General features: G+C 45.8%; 2 protein-coding genes across 3 annotated transcripts in view; both read left to right on the forward strand.

The window, feature by feature from the left end:
• The window catches only part of ZDHHC8 (zDHHC palmitoyltransferase 8), a 142035-nt gene that overhangs the window by 18373 nt on the left and 96713 nt on the right, over nucleotides 1-26949 (forward strand). The gene's annotated exons all lie outside the window — the stretch shown is intronic.
• LOC310751264 (serine/threonine-protein phosphatase 2A activator-like) overlaps nucleotides 1-26949 on the forward strand; it is a 49612-nt gene that overhangs the window by 18372 nt on the left and 4291 nt on the right. The window contains exon 1 of one of the 2 annotated variants that reach the window (XM_083590541.1): nucleotides 7483-7560. The exons of the other annotated variant lie outside the window; for it this stretch is intronic. The gene's annotated coding sequence lies outside the window, so the exon portion shown is untranslated. Of the gene's footprint in view, nucleotides 1-7482; nucleotides 7561-26949 lie in introns of those variants that run through there. 2 annotated transcript variants of the gene reach the window in all.

Here is a 26949-nt window from a genome sequence, read left to right on the forward strand (position 1 = left end):
TGAGCCAATTTAAAAAAGAAAGAAAGGGAGAAAAGGCAAGAGCACAGCGCTTTAGAACTAGACGGTGCTTTGGAAAAACAACAACAACCCCTGTGTTTGTGGTGGTGGAGAGGAAACACATTGGAATGAGGATGGATGCAAGGCGATTTGCTCCCCACCCACCCATCACTGTTGTAACTGTTCCGCGATGCAGCTGAAACTGGGTCTTTGACAAGTGAGTTTGCATGTTAGAGCTGTAATTAGCCTTGACATTTCTGCCTCTTTTATCGCCCTTGGATGGTTTCAGAGAAGCAGAGGGCTGACAAGGGAGACAGGATGTGTGTATCCCTGCCTCTGAGACCTTCCTTCAGGAGGCGATGAAGGTGGCACATTTTATATCCTGTCTCCAAGGAACTGGCTGTTGTGGGTAGAAAGGGGTAGGCAGCATCAGTGCAAAGGGTTTTGTCGCCTGAAGTGGAGCAGCAAATGTCCCCCACTGCCAAATCAAGGTGCGTGCGCTCACATCCACATTAAAGCACATGGCTTCCCACCCCGAGAATCCTGGGATCTGTAGCTTACCACATGGAGCTATAGTTCCCAGCACCCTTGACAAGCAGCAGTTCCCAGGATTATACAGGGGAAGCCATGTGCTTTCAATGTAAGGTATGGATGTGGCCCATTATCCAAGGCCAGTGATTGAATTTATGTCGCATGAAGGGGAAAAGTAAAACTCACAAGCATCTCCTTCTCCCCAATAATAAAGACTAATTGGTGGTCTTTTCATGACACTCAGATTTAACAGCCTGAGGCAGCCATTTCACTCTGCCTAATGGTAGAGGGGGTGATGCATTGAAACCAGCAGAGTTGACTGTTCCTTCCTTCTTGCTCCTCCCTCCAGGATTGGTTGAAGGTGAATTAATCCCAACCACCCAAATTTACTCGGAGCGGGGCTTTCAGTGTGCCTGCTCCTGTTCCGTGGAACAGCATTCCCGTCGAGATGTTGTTGTTTAGTCGTTTAGTCGTGTCCGACTCTTCGTGACCCCATGGACCAGAGCACGCCAGGCACTCCTGTCTTCCACTGCCTCCCGCAATTTGGTCAAACTCATGCTAGTAGCTTCGAGAACACTGTCCAACTATCTCGTCCTCTGCCATCCCCTTCTCCTTGTGCCCTCCATCTTTCCCAACATCAGGGTCTTTTCCAGAGAGACTTCTCTTCTCATGAGGTGGCCAAAGTATTGGAGCCTCAGCTCCAGGATCTGTCCTTCCAGTGAGCACTCAGGGCTGATTTCCTTCAGAATGGAGAGGTTTGATCTTCTTGCAGTCCATGGGACTCTCAAGAGTCTCCTCCAGCACCATAATTCAAAAGCATCCATTCTTCGGCGATCAGCCTTCTTGATGGTCCAGCTCTCACTTCCATACATCACTGGGAAAACCATAGCTTTAACTATACGGACCTTTGTTGGCAAGGTGATGTCTCTGCTTTTTAAGATGCTGTCTAGGTTTGTCATTGCTTTTCTCCCAAGAAGCAGACGTCTTTTAATTTCGTGGTTGCTGTCACCATCTGCAGTGATCATGGAGCCCAAGAAAGTAAAATCTCTCACTGCCTCCATTTCTTCTCCTTCTATTTGCCAGGAGGTGATGGGACCAGTGGCCATGGTCTTTGTTTTTTTGATGTTGCCCATCAAGATAGGTGCTTACTGTTTGTACTTTCCAGAAACAACTGAAGACATTTTTGTTCCAAAGTCTATGCTTCTACTCGAAAGGCACCCTTAATCCCCACCTGTCTCCCATCATGGATCCCAATCCAATAATATGGGGTTTTGTCGTGGTCTCCCATCCAACTTCTGACCACAGCCCAACCCACTTAGCTTCAACAAGGTGCCCTCAGACCCTGGGACTGATCTGGTGTAGGACAACTGTAACACATGCAGCAGATAATAGTTTGCTCTGCCAGCTGTTGTTGTATTGGCAAAGTAGCCTTGAAAGGATCCATCTTTAGTTAGGAAGAGCTGGCAAGAGCCAGCGGGTCTGCAACAATTTTTTAAACCCATCTCGTCCTATTCAAGTCTGGAATATGCTAGAGATTGACTTTCGCTCTGTCCTTATGTTTCATTTGCTCGAAAGCTGCTGGAATGTTTTTTTCCTTGGATAAATATACTCCCAAGCTGTCCAGTTTTGTCGCATCTGCGCCAAGCTTCCGGAAATAGCTTCATTATATGTGTGTATGTGTGTGTACACATATATTTATATGGAATGAATAGTTGCAAGGTTTCCCACTAAGCCTTCCTCTTTGCTGTTGGACATAAGCAATGCCATCAGGTTGGCTCTTATTTCAGATTATGGTGGGTGCAGCAAGGCTTGGAAAAAGCATGCCAATAGGAGCAGATACTCAAAATGGCTTTCTGAGGCCATAAAACTGTGGTGTAATTTAGCTTATGAAAAACCTTTGCTTATGCACATACAATTCTTCCTTTGCTTCATGCTTCTGGTGGTGGTTTTGGTGAGCACTAGACAGCATCTTAAAAAGTAGAGACATCACCTTGCCAACAAAGGTCCGTATAGTTAAAGCTATGGTTTTCCCAGTAGTGATGCATGGAAGTGAAAGCTGGACCATCAAGAAGGCTGATCGCCGAAGAATTGATGCTTTTGAATTATGGTGCTGGAGGAGACTCTTGAGAGTCCCATGGACTGCAAGAAGATCAAACCTCTCCATTCTGAAGGAAATCAGCCCTGAGTGCTCACTGGAAGGACAGATTGTGAAGCTGAGGCTCCAATTCTTTGGCCTCCTCATGAGAAGAGAAGACTCCCTGGAAAAGACCCTGATGTTGGGAAAGATGGAGGGCACAAGGAGAAGGGGACGACAGAGGACGAGATGGCTGGACAGTGTTCTCGAAGCTACCAGCATGAGTTTGACCAAACTGCGGGAGGCAGTGGAAGACAGGAGTGCCTGGCGTGCTCTGGCCCAGGGGGTCACAAAGAGTCGGACATGACTAAATGACTAAACAACAACAACAACTGCGGCAAAGTGATTCAGGCAACTCTCTTTCCTCCAGCTGTTATTTATGCAAGTGGCCATGTTTTCTGGGGCTGATGGGAGTTGTAGCTCAGCAACATCTGGAGGGCATAGAGGTTCCCCACACCTGGCTTAGCACAGCAGGCCAAATGGTACACCCAGCTCTGTCGCCCTCACACATTGCTGTTACTCCTTGCTCCCCAGCACCTACGGCCTAAGCTGCTTGCCTGCCATATACCTAATGGTAGGGCTGGCCCTGCAAGCTGATGCATTTTCTCTCTCTTAATTACGTGTTAGTCAAAGCCTTGCAAAGTACCATGTGACAGCGCGTCTCGTCCCGATTGCTCCCAGCAGCAACTGTCTACATGGATATTGCATCATAGTTTCATCTTCTAGCGAGTGACCTATGCCAGCCTTTCAAAACTAACAAGAAGTGACTGTGTGTGAGCTCTGTAAACCCTCTGGGAAACGCATCTTTATGCAAAGCTGATGGCAGAACAGTATGCAAGCGGAACCCCCCCCCCCCCCCAAAAAAAAACACACACCCCTCGGAGCTCTTAAAAGCAGGATGTTCCAAGAGTGTAAACCTAGCTACAAGCTCCCTCAGAGCAAGAATAGCTGTCTTAATATATCCCCCCCCACTTGTCTGATTATTTCTGAAGCACGGTATTGTTTTAACATATTGAGAGAACGAGGACATTCGCTGCAATTCTGTGATTCCATGAATTGGTTTAGTCAGTGTGTTTGGCCAGTGTTCAAGACAGTTTAAACCGAAAGAATGAGTGAAGGAACATCTCCATCCCCATCATTCAGCCCGGACACTGAGGTCCTCCTCTGAAGGTCTTCTGCTGGTTCCCTCACTGCGAGAAGTGAGATTACAGGGAACCAGGCAGAGGGCCTTCTCAGGGGCGGAGCTACCTGTCCCAGCACCTGGAGCGGTGTGGGGACGGGGCTAGCTGGCCACTTGGCGAGCGTCCCTAGTGGCCTACCGCCCATGCAGCAAGCGTCTGGGGGTGCTGCCCGTGCGGTGAGCATCCGGGGGCACCGTGCAGTGAGCGGGGGTGGCGCGGCAATGTCACCCACCCTCACAGCTGACACCCGGTACGCACCACACCGCACCCCCGCACTCACCTTCCTCCACCAGTGGGCCTTCTTGGTGGTGGTGCCTGCCCTGTGGAACACCCTCCCATCAGATGTCAAGGAGATAAACAACTATCTGACTTTTAGAAGACATCTGAAGGCAGCCCTGTTTAGGGAAGTTTTTAATGTTTAATGTTTTATCGTGTTTTTTTATATATTGTTGGGAGCCGCCCAGAGCCCAGAGTGGCTAGGGAAACCCAGCCAGATGAGTGGGGGGTGTAAATAATAAAATTATTATTATTATTATTATTATTATTATTATTATTATTATTATTATTATTATTATTTATCATCATGAAAAACATTTACAGCCAAAAGAAAGATGCCCTAGCATTGTGGGTCTGTGAAATTAAAGAAACTCCCTTGACACACATGAAAACTGTACAGTTATATATGGGGCTGTAATTCCATTTACCCAGAGTTGCCAAGCCTGCAAGGGTGCCACTGAGATTTCATTTTTAAAAAGAAGCTAGTCTACCAGAGGTAACTAAAGCAGCGCACAATTTAATCACAAACTGCAGTTATTTCTTCTTCCTTTTAATTACCTTAAATTGCCCCGCCTCTCTTCTAGGAGCTTAAAGCACTTCTGTGGGTTCTCTCTCCCTCTTTCCAACCTATTTTATTCTCAGAGATTCAGACCCAAGGTCATTTGTGAGCTTCATAGCTGAGCAGAGATTTGAACTGTTTGGGGTTTTTTTTAAATCAAGAGCTATCTGAAGATCCAGCGGTGGAAATAACTAAGAACATTTAAAAAGGATTGCCTCTCCAATTTGTTACACTATGTACCAGCTTGGAGGTCATAACAAACAGTTCTTCTCCTCCCCTCCTCTCTCCTCCTCCAGTGTGGCCACAAGGAAATCAGATTTTGCTTCCATTTTTTAATAACCACAGTTTAGTGTCACACCTGAACCCTAAGCTGTAGCTAATTGTAACTGTGGTTTGTTGAAACAAACTGGATTCATAGCCCATGACCGTGAAATTTTCTTGAATTAAATATGGTGCTATAATGGTGCTTATATTTTAAAAAAGAAAGGAGGTATTTCTTTTGACAATGAGTCAGATACATATAGAACTGGAAAATGAGCCACTACAAATATTGTTGTTTCATTGAAGCCAGGGTCTCTCTCTCTCTCTCTATCTGTGTGTGTGTGTGTGTGTGTTACATCCATCTGCTGGCATTTTTGTGTTGCCTAAGCAAATATTGCCGCAGCTTCCTGTGGTGTATGATTTAAAGCTATGCTCCCATTATTTGTATGTACCAGCGTAAAGAAAGTAATTTTAGATAAAGGCCATGTTTTAATAGGACTGTAAATCTAGCAAATGTATTTACAGACAAGCAACTTCTTTTGAGATCTTTCCAGCAGATAAACATTGCAATTTCCTCACATTACAGAAACGAAACAAAAACAAAATAAACACCTATACATAGAGCCAAAAATGAGCAGCATGTTGCTTCAGTTTTAAAAATCTACACTCCAGTGACTACTTTCAAGCATCGCAATTTGGGGCTAATCAAATTTGTTTGTGTTCAGTTCTTGCATACTAAAAGTGCAGCATAAATATATTCATACTCAGACGTAATATTCGGCTCCAAAGAAAGACCGGGGGGGGGGATGACACAATGCCTAATAACTCTACAGGCTCAGAGTTTTTGTAGCATATAGATAAAATTCACACAGCATGTGCAGTCATAGTATTAAATCACTGGAAACTGAACAGGAGGCCAGTTGACTCATCTGTTTTCCATACATGAACTGAGCAATGAACATATGTATTTAAATGCAGGGCCAGCCCTGCCGTTAGGTAGTTCAAAGCAATGGCTTCAGGTTGCAGATGTTGTGGGGGCAAGATGATGGATGGTAGAACTGTGTGGCTCCCCTTGCTCCCCCTGAGCCACCCTGCTTCCCTCAGATGTTTTAAGTACAGTGGACGCTCTGGTTGCGAACATGATCCGTGCAGGAGGCATGTTCGCAACCAGCAGCTTTCACAACCTGCAGCGCCGCGACTGCACATGCATGGGTTGCGCTTCTGCGCTTCTGCACATGCGCAAAGCACGATTTAGCGCTTCTGCACATGTGCGACTGCCGAAACCCTGAATTAACCGGTTTCGGCGTGTCCGTAACCCAAAAAAACGCAACCTGAAGCGTCTGTAACCCAAGGTATGACTGTACTGGCCTCTGCTCTCCTAACTAGCTGGTTGAATAAGTTTCTGCTTAGTGAATGACTATAGCCAGGGGCCGTCCATCCCGTTTTGCCGCCTGAGGTGAAACGGGAAGCTACCGCCCACTACCCTTGCAGCCACCAGAGCCTCACTTACCCGGGGTCACATAGATGCAGCTTCCGGGTTCCAGCAAGATTGCATGGAGGCCTCCAGAGATCTCATGTGACCTTTTCAAGACCTGGTAAATGAAGTCCATTGCGGCTGCATCTACTTCTCTCTGCTTCTGCCGGTGGCCATGGTGGTGCCCTTTGGATTCCACCGCTTGAGGCAGCTTCCTCAGTCTGCCTCATGGCCATGACTACAACAATCTTTGCACATTACTCCCGAGTAGATGCTAAGCATGCTGAATGGAGATCGCAGCTGTGCATTTTAGCCCCATTCCAAAAGTCACACTCCATGCATAAAATGGTCTCCTTGCATCTCCTGGCTGCAGAGATTATCTTGACCATGTTGACGGTAAACAGTAGGGCCGGCCGGGTCCACACCTTTGCTGGCCATGTTCAGGATAGGCTCTGCAACAGGGAGTCTTCTCTATGCATGGATGCAATTGGCAAGGGCTCTAAATCACTGGGGAGCATAGAGAAAGCTGCCCATTGCAGGTGCTCTCTTTCACATGATAGCAGGAAAAGGAGGAGGAGGAGGAGTGTGGCTTTGGGGGGACAGTGGTAAAAGTGCAGCCCCCAAACTCCACACTTATTTCTTCACATGCAAGTACAGTAATGCACAAAGAAGGCTCTGTGTCCTTGTGGAAATGGAGATATAGAATCTATTGGCTATGCCCGTTAACACTACAGTTACAGACAACAGAGGCTGATTCTTCCTTTAATAAGAACCTAGAAAAACCACTGAAACTGATATCTTTCTATTTAACTGACGACTATTTATGTCCCAGATAAGGTTGCTGAATTCTTTCTATCTTCCAATACAAATTAGGAAGCAGATGGTAAATTAAGAACCTAATTCTCTATATGTGTATGTGTGTCTATATCTGTACAGTCGTACCTTGGAATTCGAACGGAATTCGTTCCGGAAGTCCGTTTGACTTGCAAAACGTTCGAAAACCGAAGCGCTTCTTCTGATTGGCTGCAGGAAGCTCCTGTAGCCAATCAGAAGCCCCATCAGACATTTGCACACCGAAACAGTTACTTCCGGGATTGCGACATTCAGGAGCCAAAACGTTCGGGAACTAAGCTGTTCAGCTTCCAAGGTACAACTCTGTATTGATATCTGTTGGTATCAAATTAGAGCATTCATATATCCATTTCATTGGGGCATTGTTGGAATTGACAGTATTGTGTATGAGCCAGAGCCGTGGGGGCCGAGGTCCCTTTGCTGCCCCCCCAGTAAAATATTTGAGGGAGCTGTGGACTCATCCTGTGAGCTTCTGTGTATGGTCCATCACCACCTTGAGAGACAGGTCCCTTTTCTTCTTTACAGAACATTATTTTTTATTAAATATTTCAGGGAACTCCCAATTGCTGCTCCCTGAATGAAACTCTAGCCTGGGTGCATAAGGCAGAGGTAGCCCTTCAGACATTGTTGGACTACAACTCCCATCAGCCTCAGCCATCATGGCCAGTGGGATAATGGGAGTTGTAGTACACTGCCCAGATCCAGACCTGATTAGCTTCAGCAATGTGGTGCCTTTTTTTTACAAAAATGAGAGGCTTTGAAGCCCAGGAGCTCCAGGATTTCATGTTGTGGTAGAAGCAGAGTTTTGTTCTTTTACCTGGGATGCAGAAGTATATATTACAGCTGTAAACAGGGAAATAAATAAATAAATAATGTACCAATGTCCCAGTTTGGAAAACCAAGTCTTAAAATAGCCCCCTCCCCTCTCCTCCCTTGTTCTTCCATTCATCAAAAGCCTAAGTTCTGAAATCATCTTGGAATTTTGCTATTAATAAAGCAGGGTACATTCATCTTAAAATTAGCCGTTATTGTGCATATCACTTTCACAGCCAGGCGAGCTCTCGATAACTTATAAACTTATATCTCTCAACGTTTCATCTATTTTTACATTTCTCCAAGCTCCAGTGAGTCACAGCCAACATTACATAACAACAACACCCCCCAATTAAAAGTCTGGAATTAAGCTTGCAGGCAGGTATTAATATATTTGGTTTAGAGCTGTGCACAGGAACATCTAGACCCACCCATCATATTATTATTATTATTATTATTATTATTATTATTATTATTATTATATTTTATTTTATTTTATTTATAAAATAAACCCATCTCGCTGGGTTGCCCCAGCCACTCTTGCCAGCGCAGTGGTACCTCAAGTTACAAACGCCTCAGGTCACAAACGCTTCAGGTTACAAACTCCGCTAACCTGGAAGAGTTACCTCGAGTTGAGAACTTTGCCCCAGGATGAGAACGGAAATCGTGTGTGGCAACGAGAAGCCCCATTAGCGAAAGCACGTCTCTAGTTAAGAACAGTTTCAGGTTAAGAACGAACCTCCGGAACGAACTAAGTTCGTAACTAGAGGTACCATTGTATTCTCTACTCTGACAGTCAGTAGCTCCATGGCTCGGGGAAGATGATCTTTCTGATCCTTTCAGCAGGAGATACCAAAGATTGAACCTGCATGAAAAGCATGTGCTCTGCTAGTGAGCCATGCATTGCTTTTTTTAAAAAAAAAACACCTTTATTTTCTTCAACCTAAGGGCAGGGGAGGAAGGAATGGAGTGGCTTCGATGAGGGCATGGCCGGCCAGGCTCTTTCAAGTGTAGCCCTATGAGGCTTTGCCCTCGGGTGGGAAAAATATTGCGCCCGGGAAAGGGAAGTGGGAGTCAACAGACACTCAAGGAATAGTTTCGGAGAAAAAGCTTTTATTTCTACCATCTATGAACTGGTAGAAGGAGCAAGTGTGATAACTCACAAAAAGCATGCACCAGTTCACAGTCATGTGCACAGAACATACCGTATTTTTTGCACCATAGGACGCACTTTTTCCCTCCTAAAAAGCAAGGGAAAATGTGTGTGCGTCCTATGGAGCGAATACAGGGGGGAGGCAGGCGGGAAAAGCCCCCAAGAGCCGCACACAACCTCCGTGCGCTCTTGCGGGCTTTTCCACAGGAGGGAGAAGGGACTGACTGGCCGCATCAGTCCCTTCTCCCACCTCCCAGAAAAGACAGGAGAAGCCGCGATCTCTTTAAAGGGGTTGCGCGGCTTCTGCGGGCTTTTGCGAGAGGTGAGGGAATCCCCCCACCTCCCAGGAAAGCCCTGCGCAGCGTCTCCCGGCAAGGAGAGGCTGCACGGGGCTAAAGGGGAAGCCAAAACAGCGAGCGAGATCCATCCTGCTCGCTGCCTTGGCTTGTGCCATAGCTGCGCGCAACCCCTCCGGCAGGGAGAGATTGTGCGCAGCCTGTACACTGCTCTTTGGGGCTGGGGGGGAAAGATTTTTTTTCTTGATTCCCCCCCCCAAAAAAACTGTGTGCGCCCTATGGTCCGGTGCGCCCTATGGTGCGAAAAATACGGTATGTACCCCTTCCAGTTCCCTCCCCCTTTCTCCTCCTTCTTCCAGAGTCCTGCCCCATGAGTTCCTCTGAGCATGAACAGAAAGCTGTCTTGGGACTATTGGACTCTTGGCACCCTTCCCAGGAAAAGGGGAATGAAAGCGTTTCAGCATGTCCAAAGATGTTGCAACCGAATGAGATAAGATTCGTTTCTCAGGCCTGCTTTGAACAGAGCCTATTCATTAGCCTTTTAAAGTCACATTTTGCCTTTTGCACAGCATCTTGTGATAGAGCAGAGGAGAGCAGAGAAAAGCTGTTTTGGATTTTTAGAAGACGAAAGGGAATTTTGGATAGTTTTGAGGCCTGGGGTGATTTCACAGACAGGATTTGGGTATCCTGTTCCTTCACAAGCAGCAATTTTATTAGGAGAAAGGAAATGCTGCAACATTTCCCTCTTCGTGGGGAATATCTTTGGGAATATCAGTTCTTGTGAGGGGAGTACGTATCAGCTCTATGAGGAGAATAGGGGTGTCCTTGCCTCCTAACAACCCCACGGAGGACCTTAAGGTCCACAAATAGCAACACCCTAGAGGTCCCGGGCCCTAAGGAAGTTAGATTAGCCTCAACCAGAGCCAGGGCCTTTTCAACACTGGCTCCGGCCTGGTGGAACACTCTGCCTCATGAGACCAGGGCCCTGCAGGATCTGATTTCTTTCCGCAGGGCCTGTAAGACAGAGTTGTTCCCCTGGTTTTTGGCTTGGAATTAACTTGATCCCCTCCCCCTCTTTCTTTTTTTCCCTTTTTCCTTCTGTGATGGAAGTCCTATTTGGGGATTTCCCTGGCTTTTTTCTCACCCATGTAGTGGTAGGACCAGTCTGGATAGTTAGCCTTGGTGAAGACTTGACGTTTTCACCCCCAAAAAAGTTTTTGAGTTTCTGCTGAAATGAGGCTGCATTTTAATGCTGTATTTTGATCTTGTTTTTTTAAGTTGTATTTCAATCAATTGTTTTATATCTGGTGTTAGCCACCCTGAGCCTGGTCTTGGCTGGGGAGGGCGGGGTATAAATAAAATTTATTATTAGTAGTATTATTATAACAACTCTCAACAGCCTTCATAAGCTATACTCCCAGACAGAGCTTATATTTTCCCATACGGCTTAGTGGTGCTTTGCGCCAGGGCGCCAGCCTCTCAGGGGCACCCCAATGAGTGGGGGAGCTGCGCAGCTTTGCCCGTGGACTCCCCTTTCCCTGCACGCTCGCCAGCTGCACCCCGTCAAACATATGGCTGGTGGGCATGCAGCTTGCCTCCCAAGCCTCAAAAGTGTATGTGCTGACCTTTAAAGCCCTAAACGGCCTTGACCAGTATACCTGAAGGAGCGTCTCCACCCCCATCGTTCTGCCCGGACACTGAGGTCCAGTGCGAGGGCCTTCTGGCGGTTCCCTCACTGCAAGAAGCCATGTTACAGGGAACCAGGCAGAGGGTCTTCTCGGTAGCGGCACCCACCCTGTGGAACGTCCTCCCACCAGATGTCAAGGAAATAAAGAACTACAGTGGTACCTCGGGTTACATAAGCTTCAAGTTACATACGTTGCAGGTTACACACTCCGCTAACCCAGAAATAGTGCTTCAGGTTAAGAACTTTGCTTCAGGATAAGAACAGAAATCGGGCTCCGGTGGCGCGGCAGCAGCAGGAGGCCCCATTAGCTAAAATGGTGCTTCAGGTGAAGAACGGACCTCCGGAACGAATTAAGAACTTAACCCGAGGTACCACTGTATCTGACTTTTAGAAGACATCTGAAGGCAGCCCTGTTTGGGGAAGCTTTTAATGTTTGACGGTCTATTGTATTTTAATATTTTGTTGGAATATTAATATTTGGAATATTAATATTTTGTTGGAATATTTTGTTGGAATTAGCTGCGCCCCGCTAATTATATGGCTGGCGGGCATGCAGCTTCCTTCCCAAGCTTCTGCGGGGATTGTGCTCCCACAGCAGCATGAGGGAGAGTTGCACACACACACACCCCCCATGGCTGGCAGTGCGCAGCTTCGCCGCCCCCCCACTATCCGTGGTAATTTGGGGGCGCTGAGCGGATATTTGCACCCCTGCGCCGCATCTGCTAAAGACGGCCCTGCTCCCAGAATTCTTTGGGGGAAGCCATGACTGATGTCACCAAGTGATACGATGGTGCTTTAAATTTCTGGCGCTATTGGGGCCACAGTATGGCTGGCAGTGGTCCTCCAGGGTTTCAGAAAGGGGGCGTTTCCAGCCTTGTCTAGAGAGGCTGGGGGTTGAACCTGACGCTTTCTGCATGCAAAGAAGATGCTCTGCCACTGACCTATGGCCCTTCTTCCAGGCATTTGACTTGTTTATGTAATTTTTTTTTGCACCTCGGGTGCTATTCAGCAGAAAGGTGTGATAGAAGCACTTTTATAAATAGATGCAATTCCCCTCCCTCAACCCTGTCCTTGCTGCTTCTCTGAAAGAACTGTACACAAGAGCCAGATAAATCCATCTTAAAACCACAGTGTCAAATTAACATAAAAACTGAAACCCACAGGAAAAAAACAGACATGTAGTCTTCCTTGCCCTGTTTTTTTATTTACATAATTTTTTTTATTTTTATATTTACAACAACAACAATTTATTTATACCCCACCAATCTGGCTGGGTTTCCCCAGCCACTCTGGGTGGCTTCCAACAAAATATTGAAATACAATAGACCATCAAACATTAAAAGCTTCCCTAAACAGGTCTGCCTTCAGATGTCTTCTAAAAGTCAGATAGTTGTTTATTTCCTTGACATCTGGTTGGAGGACGTTCCACAGGGTGGGTGCCACTACCGAGAAGACCCTCTGCCTGGTTCCCTGTAACATGGCTTCTTGCAGCGAGAGAACTGCCAGAAGGCCCTCGGCGCTGGACCTCAGTGTCCAGGCAGAACGATTGTGCCCGGAAATGTACTGGGAGTCAATGTAGGTCTTTCAAGACCAGTGTTATGTGGTCTCGGTGGCCGCTCCCAGTCACCAGTCTAGCTGCCGGATTCTGGATTAGTTGTAGTTTCCGGGTAACCCTGTGAGGTAGGTAAGACTTAGAGCAGGGAGGAGAAACCTGTGGCCCTGCAGAGGTCGTTGGACTCCATCTTCCATCCGCCTGAGCCACCATGGCCAATGGTAAAGGCTGAAGGTTATTGGAAGTCCAGTTAGGCTTCATGGGAGTTGAAGTGTAACCATGAATTCCATATCCCTGACTAACCCAAGGTCACATGATGAGAGCCTCATAGCTGAACAGAGATCTGAATCCATGTCTCTCTGGTCTCAAATTCTAGGCAGGAATCAACAAATACTGGATCACCTTTGGTGTCCTGACAAAGTTTGCTCCCTCGAGGACCCCTGCAACAGGAGGGGGCATGATGCTGAGACTGGAAAGGGGTTACAGTGGTACCTCAGGTTACATACGCTTCAGGTTACATACACTTCAGGTTACAGACTCTGCTAACCCAGAAATAGTGCTTCAGGATGAGAACAGAAATCTTGCTCCGGCGGCGCGGCGGCAGCAAGAGGCCCCATTAGCTAAAGTGGTGCTTCAGGTTAAGTACAGTTTCAGGTTAAGTAGGGACCTCCGGAACGAATTAAGTACTTAACCTGAGGTACCACTGTAGTTTAACCTCCAGTTTGCTAGTAAAACTGAATTACTGTGTCGTGAAATGATGTACCGTATTTTTTGCTCTATAAGACTCACATTTTTTACCTCCTAGAAAGTAAGGGGAAATGTGTGTGCGTCTTATGGAGCGAATGCAGGCTGTGCAGCTATCCCAGAAGCCAGAACAGCAAGAGGGATCGCTGCTTCCGCTGCACAGTGATCCCTCTTGTCGTTCTGGCTTATGAGATACTTTTTAGACATACCGTATTTTTCGCTCTATAACACGCACCAGACCACAAGATGCACCTAGTTTTTGGAGGAGGAAAACAAGAAAAAAAATATTCTGAATCTCAGAAGCCAGAACAGCAAGAGGGATCGCTGCACAGTGAAAGCAGCAATCCCTCTTGCTGTTCTGGCTTCTGGGATAGCTGCACAGCCTGCATTCGCTCCATAAGACGCACACACATTTCCCCTTACTTTTTAGGAGGGAAAAAGTGAGTCTTATAGAGCAAAAAATACGGTATTTTTCTTGGGGGGAAAAGCACGACTCACACCATACTGACCTTCCAGGCAAGCCAGCTGCCTCCACACCCAAATACCATCTTTCTACAACATCTGGCTGGAAGATTGTAGGGTGCAGAAAAAGTGCTCTCCTCCCACTGTTGGAGGAAAGATTCCTTTGAATGCCTGTTGCTTAGAATCACAAGTGCAGAAAATGCTGTTGCACTGCTTTGGAGCTTCCAGTAGGAATCTTGTTAGTCACTGTGAGAACAAGGGGCTGAAATAGATGGGCTACTGGGCTGAAGCGGCAAGGCTGTTCTTACGTTCTTAAGAGGGAGAACCAGATTGTAATGTGTGAGGGTTTTAGCAGCTGGCCAAGAAAGATACGGGAGGATCTTGGAGATGCATCTTGGAGGAAGTGGTTAGGACTTGGCAAAGATATACAATGGCTGTTATTGACACAGCCACCGGCGATACCAGCTTGACCTCACTGATGTTCCACAGGACCCTGAATTTATTGAGCATAATGCCTGCTCAGCAGCAGCAGCGAGAGAAACCACAGTAGTAATTGTACAGAGCCCTAAGTAGTCTGCTGACATCATGTCTTCAGAATAAAGGAACGTCTGTACATGCTTGAAGGACCATGAGCCCTTCCAGTATTATTGCATGGCCCAGAGGCACCATTTCAGACTTTGGTTAAGGACTGAAATGGCATTTGGCAAGGTTTAAAGATCAGCTCTTGAATAAACCCAATATTAAATTGCAGAAATGCAGGGTGGGGAGGGGAGGAGAAATGTCTCTTTAAAGAGCTTTATATCTCACAATAGCGATGGCCACATTATTTTGTATTGTTTATTAATTACGTTATTTAATTGATACCTCACCCTTCCACTCAAAGGAGCTCTTAAGGGCAACTGCACACACACAAAGTTTAAACAATATAATAAAGAAGAAAACAGAAGCATGCTTTAAATATCTAAAACAGTTACTACCCTCACAGCCAATAATTTAAAAGTGCCAGGGACAGTGTCTTTCAAATGCCCAGGTAAACAAGGGTTAAGGAGGTTACCATATTTTTTGCTCTATAAGACTCACTTTTTGCCTCCTAAAAAGTAAGAGGAAATGTGTGTGCGTCTTATGGAGCAAATGCAGGCTGCGCAGCTATCCCAGAAGCCAGAACAGCAAGAGGGATTGCTGCTTTCACTGCACAGCGATCCCTCTTGCTGTTCTGGCTTCTGAGATTCAGAATATATTTTTTCTTGTTTTCCTCCTCCAAAAACTAGGTGCGTCTTGTGGTCTGGTGCATCTTATAGAGCGAAAAATATGGTAAATCTGACAAGCACTTTCCCTTAAAAACAAGCAGGGTTTTTTCCCAACTCCTAGGAGTGGGTGAAGGCATTTTGCTTACCGACAGCATTCTGCACTTGACAAATGTTCTGTATAAATTGCCCTTTGCCGTGGGGCATTGGAAAAACAACAACAACCTTGTGTCTATTCGACTAAACTTTGTTGTAAGCGTGTTGGCTCATGCCAATTTACAATGGAAGGCTGCAAAGATAGTTTGAGAAAACAAGACTCCCTGTCCAAACTATACATTTAAAGCAGTAGCATGCCACTCTGGATCCCCGAAAGAATCTTGGGAAGTGTAGTTTAAGGGTGCTGAGAGTCATTAGGAGGAAGGCCCGTATTCCCCATCACCAAACTACAATTCCCAGAGTTCCCTGGGGTGAAGGATTGATTGGTAAAACACTCTGGGAGTTGTAGCTGTGCTCCCTGAGTGTTTTTACCTGGCAGAAATGTGCCTTTGATGGTGCCCATCGCTTGCCTGGATGGAGGGTAGACATAGGAGTGGCAAGTGTGTAGGAACTGTTGTCGTTTAGTCGTGTCCGACTCTTCGTGACCCCATGAACCAGAGCACGCCAGGCCCTCCTGTCTTCCACTGCCTCCTGCAGTTTGGTCAGACTCATGTTTGTAGCTTCGAGAACACTATCCATCCATCTCGTCCTCTGTCGTCCCCTTCTCCTTGTGCCCTCAATCTTTCCCAGCATCAGGGTCTTTTCCAGGGAGTCTTCTCTTCTCATGAGGTGGCCAAATAATAAAGACTAATTGGTGGTCTTTTCATGACACTCAGATTTAACAGCCTGAGGCAGCCATTTCACTCTGCCTAATGGTAGAGGGAGAGAGGGGGTGATGCATTGAAACCAGCAGAGTTGACTGTTCCTTCCTTCTTGCTCCTCCCTCCAGGATTGGTTGAAGGTGAATTAATCCCAACCACCCAAATTTACTCGGAGCGGGGCTTTCAGTGTGCCTGCTCCTGTTCCGTGGAACAGCATTCCCGTCGAGATGTTGTTGTTTAGTCGTTTAGTCGTGTCCAACTCTTCGTGACCCCATGGACCAGAGCACACCAGGCACTCCTGTCTTCCACTGCCTCCCGCAGTTTGGTAAAACTCATGCTAGTAGCTTCGAGAACACTATCCAACCATCTCGTCCTCTGTCATCCCCTTCTCCTTGTGCCCCCCATCTTTCCCAACATCAGGGTCTTTTCCAGGGAGTCTTCTCTTCTCATGAGGTGGCCAAAGTATTGGAGTCTCAGCTCCAGGATCTGTCCTTCCAGTGAGCACTCAGGGCTGATTTCCTTCAGAATGGAGAGGTTTGATCTTCTTGCAGTCCATGGGACTCTCAAGAGTCTCCTCCAGCACCATAATTCAAAAGCATCAATTCTTTGGCGATCAGCCTTCTTTATGGTCCAGCTCTCACTTCCATACATCACTACTGGGAAAACCATGGCTTTAACTATACGGACCTTTGTTGGCAAGGTGATGTAGGCAAGGTGTAGGAACTAGAGTGTATTTATTGCTCTGCCTGCTTTTTACCCCTGGCCGCACCCAATTTGGCCCCCAGAAGATAGCCCAGAAACTAATGCAACTCTTGGAATTGAAAAGTTTCCCCGCTCCTGTTGTATAGGACAACACCCTTTGTTTCCTTTGCATGAGAGGGGAGTGAAGACTTCTGGCTCCTATTCTATTTGCTTTTGGAGTCTCAGTACGTAAGCGGAGACAAAACAGCTTGCACTTCTGCAAGACCCCCAGGGTGTTACTTGTCCACCCCTCCCTCAAAGATGCACTCCAATTCCAGCTAGGAAAGTGCAACTCCCTTTCTCTGGACCGAACAAGATGTTATGTGGGAGTTGAATGAGTCAAACTCTCCGTTTCTTCTTCCCGCTTGCTAAAGCAGCCACGGAGGTGGGATTTGGATTAAGGCTGTGGTGCAAGGAAAGGGGAGGTTTGCTGTGAACAAGGGTTGCGTTCAAGGGCTGATGTAGCTGGGCGGAGGCAAGGGGCAGGTGACAAGAGCAGCCCCCCTGACTTGCCTCTCCTTTCTCCCATCGCTTGCCCTCATTTCTCTCTGCCCCAGACAATGGTGGTGGCCAGGAGGAGCAAATGATGCCACTTTGGTCCTGGCAGTTGTCCGAAGCATGATGCCAGAGGCTCTGGTATGCATGTAAGAAAGAAAGCTTTTTTCCAAGGCTTCCAGCGATACAGGTGCAAATCCCCAAAGGTGCCACTTAAAGAGTTCAAGAACAACTTAAGGAGTCTGAGACCAGGTGATGGGGCAAAGAAGCCTCAACAAACCCACCTCTCCCACCAGCTTTTGTTAGGTACTGAGTTGAATAGGATCCAAAATGCAGCAGTCTGATTGGTCCTAGAAGAATAAGATTCAGAATGCAGCAGTCTGATTGGTCCTAGAACAATAGGACCCAGAATACAGCAGTCTGATTGGTCCACAGGAGCCACCCAATCCAGCTCCAGGTGGAAGTGAATCCGCAACCTGATTGGCCCACAGGAGAATCCCGGAATTAGCCAATCACGTGGGACCCATCGTGTAAATAATGTATACAAAGCAGACATTCTGGGGAAACTTCCATTCCTCCTCACTACTACGAGCTGAATAAAGAGCATGAAATCCACTCTCGACTCTGAGTATATTTCAGCTTTTAAAGATGAGACACGGCTTGCTCACAAGACTCTCTCTACAAGATTGGTTCGCTTGGAGTTGTGGGCTTCCCTGAAGAGTCTGTTCCCAATGGCAGTGGAGACCCCATTCACCTCGCAGAGCTACAATTCCCTGTGTTCTCTGCAAAGACAGAGGGATTGTTAAACTATTCTGAGAATCGTAGCTCCGTGAGAGGGGATAGAGTCCTCCCACTCCCTCTCAGCACCCTTAGCAAAGTACAGTTCTGAAAATTAATTGGGGGTAAGTGGTATCATGTGGGATGCGGGTGGCACTGTGGGTTAAACCACAGAGCCTAGGGCTTGCCGATCAGAAGGTCGCCGGTTCAAATCCCCGCGACGGGGTGAGCTCCCGTTGTTTGGTCCCTGCTCCTGCCAGCCTAGCTGTTTGAAAGCACGAAGTGCAAGTAGATAAATAGGTACCACTCTGGAGGGAAGGTAAACGGTGTTTCCATGCGCTGCTCTGGTTTGCCAGAAACGGCTTAGTCATGCTGGCCACATGACCTGGAAGCTGTACGCTGGCGCCCTCGGCTAATAAAGCGAGATGAGCGCCGCAACCCCAGAGTCGGTCGCAACTGGACTTAATGGTCAGGGGTCCCTTTACCTTTAAGTGGTATCATAGTGCTTTAAATGAATGGTGTGGACATGTAAGAATTCCTCAGTTAGGTCTCCCATTGTTGTCTTCTCTTGCTAAAAGTAGTGCCACGGCCCCTGTTTTAGACCTGGTAGTTGGAGAGTGGTAGTTGGAGGGGTGTCCATCTAACCACACACTTCTCACCATGATTAAAATCACACATCTCCTTAGGGCTGCTTTTAAGCAGGGTGGGGGAAAACACATGAGTGCAATACGAGCTCCTGTATGTTTTCCCCTTCAAGGTGAATGGGTAACCGCGAGTGGGTGGGAGATTTGCATCCTGTGGCACTACCTTTAGCAAAAGAAATAGTGGCTGATGATCTAATCTTGGCTTTCCCACGTAAAAGCTAGCGTTCCCACTCCCCTACCCCAAGATTCTCTTTGTTCAATATGCTATTTCTGCTGCTACACATATGTTGACTCACGCCACGAAGAGCTTTTGGAAATCTCATTCTGGCAGGTGTATTACCCATTCAGGAAACGCCCACATCTGTTGAAGTCACACTGTTAATATTGTTTTGTCAAATCCCTGACTCCAATCAAGTAATGATTTAGGCAAAAATCATAGTGGTGTCCATTCACAGTAATCAGGCCACCAGATTCATAACATTACAAAATAACATTTGCCAGTGTTATTTTTCAAGAAAAAGAGGTGCAGGAACTCCCCTTGAATTCCTCCCTTGTTCTCGTATAATGGCAATGGAGAGTTCCAGCTGGGGAAAAAAAAGCCCTGATCTTTACTGAAAGCTCAAGTTTTCAAACTTTTTGAGAGTACTCTTCTTTCTATACTTAAATATGCTAAGTGTTTCTGTGGAAATGGTGCTGAAGCATCTGCCATGGATTGGCCAATCTAGAATTTTCTAGATCTAGAATTTTCATGAAAATTCTCCCTGCAGAGGGAAGCTGTTGGCCTAAGAATGTTGATGACATTCCAACTATGCAAGTTAAAGTGAAGGGTCACTTTGTGCTTGTGTGGAAAAGCCTTCATGCAGGCTGTAGAGCTGTGAGGACAAGGCTGAGGACAGACAGACTTGGCCTTTTTTGGGAGGAAATATGGAGGTTAGAGACAGGTGACAGGAGGAAGGACCCCACCCTTCCTGACAAACTTCTCCCACCACACCTTTCCTGGGCTCCTACTCAAAGCTTCTCCTGTCCGCTTGATCTCAGTGATCTATAAGCCACAATAGCTCAATGTTTAAAGGCAGAATAACCCTGGAAATCAGGTGTTGGGAACAAACAACTAAGGAAAACCATATGCCCTTGCATCCTGTTCATAAGAATACAAGTTTCAAATTAGAGTATATAATGTTTATAAGCACAGATGAACCAATGGCTTGATTCAATATAAAATAGCTCCATATATTCACAACCTCTCGTGGCAGTCTTATGAAACCTGCAACCTCCCCATTTTGTTAATCTTACCAATCCCACATTTAGCCTCCATTCTTAGATCAGTGAACACACCTCTTAAACAAATAAATAAATCGAAAAATGCAGAAGGTGACAGCGGCTGAATGCTCCTCCAGATGAGAGCTGACAAGTTGGAAAATACAGTGTCAGAATACATAGTGTCAAAACCATCGCATGAGTGCTATGGAATTGGTCTTCTTATAAGGCAGCGGCTTCCCCATTCTGGTGCCTTCCAGATGTTTTGGACTACAACTCCCATCATCCTTGACCATTGGCCATGCTTCCTGGGGCTGATGGGAACTTGGGTCCCAACAACAACATCTGGAAGGTGCTGAGTTTATGAAGGAACAGCTGTGCATTACAACCTTTTACAGATTTATTTTGCATGTCCCATAAAAGAGGAGATAATAGGTAGGGGTATATTTTGCTGGAACAATTCCTTCTCCCAGTGTTCATTCAGAAAAAAATGTATTCAGAGCATTAAGAAATAACCTCTTATTTTAATGCATAGCTCCAGCTGGTTGGCAAGCTACGGCTCTTACTGGATGGACTAAGACAACTTGACTGCAGTTACTTATGCACTGCTAACCTCCCATATAGATAACTGCAGTGTGTTCCATGTGGGGCTTCCCTTGAAGGCTGTCTAGATGCTGCAGCTGGTGCAGAATGCCACTTCATAGTTTGCTATCTAGGATGGCAAGGGCGGGGGTCATATGACACTGATCCTCCAATCTTCACTAGCTGCCTGAGAACCTCCAGGTCTGGTTCAAAGTGTTAAGCCTTGAACAACCTGGGACACAAGGACCCAAAGGAGCACCATCTCCAGTATTGCAGCAGCCAGTCATTAAGATCAGCCAGGCAGTGACACCTGACAAGGGATTTTCCATAGTGAACCCTAGATTATATGACTCCCTGCTGATTTCTGTTTAGTTGTCCTCTGCTCTGTCTACTTTAAGGTGACCTGTGAAAACTTTTTTTATATACCACCAGGAGTTGTGAGGTTCAATGATTCTTCTGCTGAACTTACTGCTGTTTTATTTTATTTTATTAGGGAGTTTTCAAAATGAATTGATGGGTATTTTAAGTGTGTTGTTGTTGTTGTTACTGTATTATACATTTGCAATCTGCCCTGGCCTCCCTTTTGGAAGAAGGGTGGGTATACATTTATGGAAACAACTAAGAAACTAATTATTGCCTGCATTGATAGAGCATTTAGCAAAGTTGCCTCCATGCAGATTGCAGTTCTTGATATACTCAGTGATATGCGACATGTATGCTGGGATTTTTGTATTTTCAGGCATTTTGTCTTCTGACTCTTGTGCTTATTTATTGTATGATACTATTATCGTATAATTATTCTGCTTTTTCCAACTATATGGTAATCTCAAACCGGCACCGATTTTGCTATTACTGTTATTAATTCTGTTTTCCGGTGGATTTGTTGATCCTCCGGGTTTTTCCCCAAGTAGAGGAGTCTTATGGTCATGACACTGGTTTGCTTGTTAATCTTGGGTTGATTTTTCCAGTCCATCAGTTTTGCCCAGTGAGCATGGGTGAAACTGTAAGCATGGACGACTGTCTGGACTATTTTTTAGAGAGAAAGATTCTGATTATGGATTTCCAGAGAACCTACAAAGAAAAGTGCTTTAAACAGATAAGCAAAAAGCCAGAGATCAAAGCTGGTTTGCACTCAACTACAGTGGAAAAAATGGATTAGGGTCTAATTAGAGGTCTAATTAGAGTCAATGACAGCTCAAAGCTCAGCTTTAAAATGCTTTGAAGTTTGCTTGGAGTGTCCATTGAAGAGGAGAAAAGGCTATGTGGACAAGACCTTTAAAAAGAAGTCATTGCTATGGACTTGGGCTGTGATGTTTACCTGATGAATCAATTAAAACATAGGAAGACGTCTTGCTTTCCCATATTCACTTAATATGTGTTCTACTTAATAGTGTTAATAAGGCACATTATTAGTCCTAAAATAGCAATTCACAGAGCAATATACATAATGTTGCCTTAGAATTGCTACCAAATGAAAACTTGTGATTTTACACATGTACGTAGTCAAAAAGCTGAGAAGCTATTGAAAACCAATGATTAAAAAAAGACTGAGGTTGCACAACTTTAATGGTCATTTCTGCATTCTGGTCCCCTGCATACTTCCATTCTGGAAGAAGTCTAGAGAGCTATAGAAGCAGATTAGAAAATGAACAGGCTGTCCCTGCTCCACGGAGAGCTCCCTCACTACAAGCTTAGCAATAGAAAGGTGAGGCATGCAGTTGGCCAGAACTATCTTTCTTGAAAAAGGCTCTTTGCAGCACTCATAGAGCTGGCTTCTGCAACAACACACAGACAGTATTGGGCGGTGAATTTCACTCAGGTAGCCAGATTCTTTGAGGCCACCTGCGTGACCCCAAACACATGCACAAAATTCTTTGGAGTGGGAGTTTCCTAATATTACAGAGTGTAATATTGAGAAAACACAGTACAATCAAACAAACAATAAAGCAGTAAAACCAGGTGAGAGATCACTTGGACAGTGATCATATGTGTAGGATAATTCCAGTGAGATTTCTATGTCTGCTGGACATGTTTTCCACCAGGTGAGTGATCACTTGGATCACCAGGCACTATTAAATAGCTATCAGGTAAAGGTCAAGGGACCCCTGACCATTAGGTCCAGTCATAACCGACTCTGGGGTTGCGGCGCTCATCTCACTTTATTGGCCGAGGGAGCCGGCGTACAGCTTCCGGGTCATGTGGCCAGCATGACTAAGCCGCTTCTGGCGAACCAGAGCAGCGCACGGAAACGCCGTTTACCTTCCCACCGGAGTGGTACCTATTTATCTACTTGCACTTTGACGTGCTTTCAAACTGCTAGGCTGGCAGGAGCAGGGGCCGAGCAACGGGAGCTCACCCCGTCGGGGGATTTGAACAGCCGACCTTCTGATCGGCAAGTCCTAGGCTCTGTGGTTTAACCCACAGAGCCACCCGTGTCCCGGTGAGAGTATATGCACTGTTAAATAGCTATCAGGTACAGTAGCGCAAATTCAAACCCAAAATCTGGGCGAATAACTAGGTCTTTAGCTGGTACTCAGAAAGACTTGTTGCTCCATCCATATCTGAGGAGGGTGGGAGAGGGTTCCACAGTTGGGATGCCTGTGGAATGCCTGTCTCTCATGTTGCTGTGCATTGAGTCTCTGACAAGTGTGGCACCATTAAGCGAGCACCCCCAGGCAGGTGCATAAGGGAGAAGGCCCTGCATTAGGTATGGATTTACTTCCAAAGTCTTGGGATTTTAATCACAGCCGTAATCATAGATGGCTTAAGGCCCAAACTGTGTCATCTTGGAAGTGTTTGTGAATCATGCCGTCTGACTCCCTCATGCCCCATAATAGGATGATATGGAAGAGCCTAAGGTCAGTGCCAAATAATGTGGAAAACATGCCCAGCAGACATAGAAATCTCACTGGAATTATCCTACGCATATGATCACTGTCCAAGTACACTGGGAGTTACATTCTGAAAAACCCATGTCGGAGTTCATTCAATCTTCCTCTCTGACGTTTAATATATTTATTTTGCATTGATGCTTTCAAAGCCGTTCGGTCTTTCTAGGCATTTAATGACTCAGAGGTCCAGCGTTTTCTAAAGAATGCTGGCTAACCAACCAATGGAAGACGGATTGCCTTAGGAGTAGATGGTTTATAGCAAAATTACTCACAACGCTCTCGAGAGATGCTATGGCAGTGGGAAATTAAAATGGCAGTTCTCAGCTGCCCAGTGCTAATGCAGAGTGTTGCTTCAGTTGTCTGTGGTTTCATTTTTATTTTCTATTTTGTTTCTATTTTCTGTTTTGTTTACTTTTAAATGCATTTGCTGCTTTTAACTGCTCTTAATTATCTTTAGTGTACATCGCCCTGAGACAGTTGCTTAGAAGGCAGTTAATAAATTGATGATGATGATGATGCCAGAGTTCAGCAAGAAGTGTCTCACCTGATGGCATTTTCATTCCCCTCTACAATTCCCAGAGTGGTTTAACAATCAGTGCCTTTTCCCAGGGAACTCTTGGAAGTGTAGTTCCGTGAGGGAATTAGTCTCCTAACAACTCTCAGCACCCTTTTCGACTACACTTCCCAGGATTCCTTGGGGGAAGGCATGACTGTTGTAGTATGAAACTTCTTTAAATATACAGTGACTTGGTCTATTGCCCTCAGGTGTGGTGGACGATACCGTCCCATCTTCAGTGTTGATGCAAAACTCAGTCGCTGATGATGGAATGGTGAAGCGAAGGCACCATCTTGTTTTTTTACCTCAGGCAGCAAAATGTCTCGGGCTGACCCTGTTTCAGTTATTTTTCCAGGGATTATATAACCATCCTTTAGCAGTAGCGGTCGTTGGAATATGCAATTTAGTGGCGATTACATTGTTTTGCTACAGTTAAGCGATTCCTTTTAATATTCCCTTTCTTACAAAACTGTCTTGACAGCCTAAAAGTATACTTAGAGGGTTAAAGGAGATGATGTAACTTGCCATTAGCTTAATTGCATAGGCATTTTTCTTCAGAAATGTTTGTATTTTGAGACAGGCCCACCAAGTATTTATAACATCAGCTGCTTCTTTACCGCAACATTAGGGCTGTTCTTGGTTGTTTTTAAAAAATGTGTTTGGCTTAGTCTGGGTGCAGCAAATGTTGCCAGTGGAAACTTGCATTGAAAATGGAAATTGATTGGAATGGAGGGGTGAGCACCGCATCTCAAAATGGATGGCCCCAGTTGTAGGACACTTAACTATTGGCTTCGCCTAAACTTAAATCCCCCCGGTCTAGTATCCCTAGTGCTGCAAGATTTTCACAAGAGCGCCTGGACTAAAATTGTCTATCAAAAACTTCACTCTTGTGGTTTATCACCACAACAGCTACTCACTTTGGGTTTTAGTAAAGCAAACAGTCTAATTTGTCAGCACCTAAATGATATCGAGCGTCAGAACAACTTGGTCACAATTAGGAAATTTTGCCCATGGTATTTTCCACCTTCCCATTTCAGCTCTCTGGCACCCTCTCTGCATCACCTAGCAATTCTAAAATATAGACATGCTCTTAAGATTGAATATATTGCCCTCGGCTGTACTTGAGATTCCAACAGATTCCACACACAAAACGCTTATGTCCCTGTGGAGATGGCAGTACCAAATCAGTGGCGCATGCCCTGCTGGCATGCGCTCTTTATAAAGATTTGAGGAATGAGGTTATCACCCCTCTTTTATTGTCCATTCCCGGTCGTCCAGCTACTGCCACAGTGTCCTTTCTCTTGGCAGATCAAGATGAGCAGGTGACAGCAACGGTTGCAAGGTTTTCAGCAGGGGCAATCAGAATAAGGTCCATTATTGGCCTGCTGATTCAGGACCCTAAACTGTGTTTTATATAATCAACTTTTTATTTCTATTCTTTGTATATCGTATTGTTGTTTTATTGCTATGGCCGATGGCTGACGCAAATAAATATTCATTCATTCATAAATGGCCCAGCTTTTAGTAACTATGAATGTGATTCTCTTTTTTACAGGTGAGAAAGGTGAGGGGTGGTATCATGACACATCGAAGAAATGGCTCTTATTGCAAACTTTAAACCGTTAGGAAAAGGAAACAACCAGACAGTCCTAAAAATGTCTGGATGCTTCAGAATGATGCTATATCTACAGAGAGTGACAAAAAGCACTCAGACAGAGGGTTCAGCATTTGAAACGAACAGGCTCTGCAGCTCAAATAATTTGAACTGGAGCTAATGGAAAGTTGGACAGAGTTTTTGGAAAGTAAGCTTTGTGATTTGGAGATTTATAATGATAGTGTTTGAGCAACTGCCTCTTTGGTTTTAGATCTTACCATAGCCCAGAATTACTCAGTAGAGAAAGTGAAACGTTAACTTTTAGAAACGCAGGAGGAGGACAGGTTTTTTTTTCACCCAGAACTTGCTGGAACTCAGTTCCGGCACCTCTCAGGTTGGCACCATTGCCGTTATAAAAGAGAACAAGGGAGACGTTCATGGTGAGTTCTAGCACTTCTTCTTCTAGAAAAATAGCACTGAAGGAGGATGTCAGGTGGTGGTGTGGTTGCTCGAGAGCAAACAGGCAAGACTCGGACCTGTCTTTTCCAGGCTTTATTCTTAGTGCAAACTATTTACAGTGAAGAGCATTGCAAGTTCATGTCTCAGTCGCTAGCGGAATCTGGGAGTGGTTGGTCCTTGTACCTCCCGCAGCATAACAGTCGCGTGACCCCCAACCTTCTCCTCCCTTCCCTGCGCCGAAACCTACTGCGCAGAATGGGTGCTGGCAAAGGGGTACTTCCCTCCTCTCCGGTTTGCTCAGGGTCGGTGTTGAGTCTCTCCCTAGCATCCCCTGGTCCCACCACCTCCTCTCCACTGGAGGTGGGGCTTTCCTCCTTGCCAGAGGAGGAACTGCTTCGCAAGATTTTCGGAGGTTCCCTCTAACACAACTGCCCTTCCACCTCGCGCCTCTGAGCTGATGGCAGTTCCCTGACAGAGGAGATTGAAAATTTTAATGTGGGGGACCAACCTGCTTTTGTATGGGATTCCAGAGGAGGTGGGTGAGGGAGACATGAAGGGATTTATCTCGAAATGGCTGTCCTCCCTTTTCCCGGGCATAATCAGCACCTGCTTTTCCCGCTACCCAAAAAAGGTAGGAACTGTTAAGAAAGCTGTCAAAGACTTCCAAGTCCAATGACACACCTGTTAAGAGCATACAAAATTTGGCACAAGCGATGTACCCCTCTCCTTTAAAGCTACAGGAAGCAGGTTGGGCATTCCTTTTTTCATGTAATAATTCTACCTGGAAGCAAAACCCTCATGATTGCTAACGTCAACAAGGCTGCTGCTGTACTGTCAGTGTTACAGTCAGATCTGCTCGCAGAGCTGGAAAAATAAAAGA

The sequence above is a fragment of the Podarcis filfolensis genome (genome assembly GCF_964270895.1).
Source record: "Podarcis filfolensis genome assembly, chromosome: 16".
Taxonomy (NCBI): domain Eukaryota; kingdom Metazoa; phylum Chordata; class Lepidosauria; order Squamata; family Lacertidae; genus Podarcis; species Podarcis filfolensis.